We start from the raw sequence: 5,142 nt of genomic DNA on the forward strand, positions 1-5,142 counted from the left end.
AGGTAGTTAAAATAGTCAAATCACTCAATTGTCTCAAATCTGTTATATTAAATGATGAATTTTTGATAAATGATAATAGTCTGTTACGATCTTCGACCATATAAACTTAGTTTATATGGTCGAAGGTTACGATAACCATTGATAATAAACATCTATTATCAATCGATAACAGACTATTCACAAATCACAATATTATGATAACAGAGTGTTATCAAAACTAAATACCCATAAATCTTAATCACGGTTGGAGGTATCTAGTATCTGTGGCCCTGTGCCCCTATCGTACCAAAAATTTGACCGGCCCACAAAAAATCAAGGGTGGGGAAATTGCCCCCGCCTGCCCCCCCCCCCCCAAATGACGCCACTGGATAAATGGTTAGATATAAATGTTAACTAGGTATATATAAGGAAGACAACAAAAAAATATATATATGTATAACAAATCAAAGATTACAACAATAGTATTTAAATGAATATTACTGAAATAAACTATTAATATAATTTTTATAAATTGAAAATTTTTTGAAATTATGTACATTCAAATCATGATCATAACAAAATTGAATAAACTTGAATTGTGGGCATTGCTGTCCAAAAACTGTCCTAATTTTAGGAATAATGACATTTGACTTAGATTTAAGTCTGGTAGAATAATTATTACTTGGTAGAGCAATGTCATCCTTAAAATTATACATTAATAAACAAATATTTTTTAGGTACAAAGATTGTAAGTTTAATATATTTAATTCTCTATATAATTTGGATGTTTGAAACAAGTGAGGCATATTAAAAATTAATTTTATCAGCGAATTTATCGATAAAATAGGTAATCTCATAATATATTTTTGTATTTGTATATAATATTGTCAACACTTTTGAAACCCATATGAAATAGAAATAAAAGTATAGAATACCTAACCAACTTAAAAATCAAAATATAAAGAAAAAAAAATTACATCTAGTATATGACATTCGAAAATATCTACAGTCACACAATAAAATAAGTAATATTTAAATAAATAAGTATTAATTCTTATAAATAAAAAAAAAAACTCATGATTTGCTATGGTTATGAAAGGGATAATACAGAAGTTTTGAAACACACTAGGTATATAGAGATAGCTTATAATATTATCTACATAAAGATTCTATTCAAATTTATCTGATTAAAAATTAATTTTTTCCTATGACGAGGATTTTATTCCGGGGCTTTTTTTCCTGAATACCTAACCTATTACTAGTATGTGTTATACTTTACAATTATTTATATTTTTAATATTTTACCTTCGAAGGTGCTATCTTAAAGGAGCACATAACACAAAAAAAAAATCTTTAATTTTTTTTTAAATATTAAATTATTGTAGCTATGGCTATGTGATATGATTTGGTGAAAATCTGATGCAAAAAAAATAATTACTTTAAGAGATATTAAGAAATATAGAATAGACGCGTGACGTCATTGGGCCTTACTCACCGGAATCGCCTATCTTATACATGTAAAAGTTGTTCGTTTCACACGACGATTTACCAACCTAAAAATGTTATTCTTGAAATTTAGTTTACGCAGAAATGTGTGGTTTTATGTGTTTAAGACGATGCAAGTATCAGAATTTCAATATAACGTTTAGTTTTTTTTAAATATTAAAAATCTTAAAAGAGCTATTTTGTTAAACGGCACGGCATGGCGAACGGCGTTCGAACAACCACCGACCGCCGACCGCCGACCACCACTATCTTATCTAATTCTAGGTATTTTACGCACTACACACACACACACACACACATATATGTATATATATATACAAATTTATAAATATTTACAACTGAATTTATAATTAATTATTATTATATTATATTTTTAAATTTTGGTTGTACGTAAGGCGTGATTATACTCCGCGCGGAATAAGAACGTACCCGGGCGGCGGACCAAAACAGGTTTGCCGCGCGCAAGTCGGGCTTATGACTATAACTATATTATGTTTATAACTATGACAAGGTTGCGGGGGGAACCGGTCGCCGCCTGCGCGACGAGGTACATTCTTATTCTGCGCCGAGTATAGGTACCAACGTTCAGTCTGTGTTCGGCAGTTCAGCCACGTAGTCACTCGTGTAATTTCTAAATTAAAATCTTATCATGACTAGTGCTTATTTATTTGAACCCGAATATGAAAATGACGATGAAATTGATACCTTTTTGGAATATAGCGGTATACAATATGTGAATTTCGAAAATCGAAGTGGAACTCGTAATTGGTGTAAATGTGGAAAATGTGTAGTTATGACAACAAATCAAGAGTCCATATGCTGTCAAGAATATGAGAATATAAAACATTTAGTCGGTAATTATATGTGTGTAACACAGAACAATTTATTTGAAAAATTAGTTTTGGACAGGGATGTACTAAATATAACACGTCATCAATTAACTTTAAAATCTAAAAATAAAACTAAAAGACAACTGCTATGTGTAAATGAACCTGAAAATAAATTATGGAGGTATTTAGCTTACAAAAATTTTACATCTTGGATAAACGCATGGACAACAATTGGAAAAGGCAACCGAGTAGTGATTCCATGATGTTCAATTGTCAAGATCAGAAGTACGTTTCCGGAGAAAAACGGCGATTATATAGGATTCCGTCCGAGTGGAAAAAATCCTGATTAAGAAAACAAAATGTAATAATTTTTTACTATTTATGTAGTTTGATAAAAGTATTGAACAAAATAAACATTTATTTATACATATTTTTTTTTTGCAATTATTTAAATTGAACTTATGTATTTTTAAATTTTAGGTACTTGTGAAAATCGAGAAAACTTATTTTTTTTCATTTCTTCTATTGATGGTTTTGGAATTTGTGCTATATGATATGGTACTACTACTTCATTTGCTGGTCTTGGAATTGAATTTATATCGTTGGTATTTTTATTAGTGCAAAATTTTTCTACTATTTCCATTATATCATATTTCCACATATTAGTAGATTTCGCATATTTATTTTTCAGAACTCAACTTCCCATTGCTTTTGAAAACTGTGCCTTATCGCCAATTCGTTCTTTATTTATGTTAGAGTTGTGGTCCATAATAGCTAACTTTGACCTCAGTACCATGCCGTTGTATGGAAAATGTATACGTTTTGGTACATATTTTAGTCTCAAATTATGATATGACTCTAACCTTCCAGTATGTACATAATTACTAGCATGCTGCAAGTCGTTTAAAAATCTTTTATCTAATAATATTTTTTTTTAAAACATTATACGATTCTGATTGTGAGTGAATCCATTTTTTTTTCTTTGTGTTTCTTCCGGTATTTCCTCATGTTCACAAGTCATTTTTCCTTCCTCAGTTTGCCATTGGTGCTCATTTTTAATATGATGTAAAATTGAAGTAAATTTGGCGATCAATACCGTACTATCACCATTACAGGTTTGAGCTGAGTACCACATATGATTATTATACTTTTTTCCACTCGATTACTTCTGGATATTTGTTTACATCAACAGTTTTAAATTTTTTTATGAGACTTTTTGACAAATGCCAAACATCAAACTCGTGTGATATGTCGGGAAATTCTTTTTTCATCATGGACCTTATGCCCACATGTCTATCAGTAAGAAACAAATGTATATTTATTTTCTTATTTTCAATTAAGTCGTTTAAAACATAATTGCATGCAGATTTTTCAAAACCACCTTTCACCATACCCTTCTGAATAATGGAAAAGTCAATAATGTTCCCCGTGTGTAGGTCCATGATCGAGTATGTGACAAATTTAGCGCAAAATCTTTTTTTCGCAAAGTATTTTTTCTAACATTTCGTTTTGTTTTTTGTACCAGACATAATTAACTACAGGTGTAAAATAACGATTTATATGTCTATCATATATGGTACGCGTTAACATATTTAGATTCAAAGTACTACAAAATTCAATAAATGAATTAAAATTGATGCCTGACATCATTGAAGAAGATGTTATTAATACATTACCAACAGGAAGTTTTCCATATTGCGGTTGAGAACTCCAATTCAAAGTGTGGCCCATTTCGCATGTTGTAAAAACACTTAGTGAAGCACCTTTACAAACAAGTTTGTGTTTAATAATTGGGTACTTACAAGATCGACATGTTTTAAATAATTCACTTAGGCAGCTCCAATAAACAATAAAACATTCATTATCGTCAAAACTACAGTTTGATTCATTTTGTTCATTATCTTCGTTCTGTGAAACATCGCTTTCAAAAGAATTATTCAAATGTTCAAACGGTATTTCTCCTGAGATATTCATAACTGTTTGACCATCATACAAGTTGATACAAGTTTCGGCTGTCATTATTTTTTATAGTTTCATTGCCTAATTCACATTGAATACCAATTTCACATATTTTATTTTCAACTTCATTTTCTAGATCTAGAAGAATAATAGGTTCTAGTATATTATAGTTGGTCTGGCTTACGTCAGTGGAGTTCATCGACGTACGAGGTTTTTTTTTGTTTCGAACCAATAGTTCAACATTTACTGATGGAACAGCGTTATTTTTTAAAAACGGTTCCTTCGAATTTGGCATAAGTTTTTTTTTTATTACAGATGATTCATCAAAATCTGATTCCAAAAAATGTTTATTGCAAATTCCAGCATTTTGTCCTGGATTAAATGATTTTCTTTTGCAAAAATTTGTCCAAATTGCAAATCTTTTAGGTGACTTTTCTCTATTTGGAAAACGATGTCCATTCCGTTCATTGCACCCAAAAACACTACACATCGGCATTTTTGTAACAATTTTATGAGCAACACTTATTACAACAAAAAAACTAAACAACAATTTGGCCGAACTGCCGAACACAGACTGCAGAAGTAGGTACTGAACGTTGGTAATTACGACATACGTTCAGCCAAAATTTAAAAATATAATGTAATAATAATTAATTATAAATATAGTTGTAAATATTTATATATTTGTATATACATATATACGTATGTGTGTGTGTGTATGTGTGTGTGTGTGTGCGTGTAGTGTGTAAAATACGTAGAATTAGATCAGATAGTGGCGGTCGGCGGTCGGCGGTCGGTGGTTGTTCGACCGCCGCTCGCCATGACGTGCCGTTTAACCAAAATGTCTTTTTAAGATTTTTAATATTTA

The 5,142-nt window shown here is 30.5% G+C and overlaps 1 protein-coding gene across 1 annotated transcript in view; it reads left to right on the plus strand.

The window, feature by feature from the left end:
* The window catches only part of LOC100168979 (probable G-protein coupled receptor CG31760), a 268,373-nt gene that overhangs the window by 55,310 nt on the left and 207,921 nt on the right, over nt 1-5,142 (plus strand). The gene's annotated exons all lie outside the window — the stretch shown is intronic.

The sequence above is a fragment of the Acyrthosiphon pisum genome, chromosome A2 (assembly GCF_005508785.2).
Source record: "Acyrthosiphon pisum isolate AL4f chromosome A2, pea_aphid_22Mar2018_4r6ur, whole genome shotgun sequence".
In the NCBI taxonomy this organism is placed as follows: Eukaryota; Metazoa; Arthropoda; class Insecta; order Hemiptera; family Aphididae; genus Acyrthosiphon; species Acyrthosiphon pisum.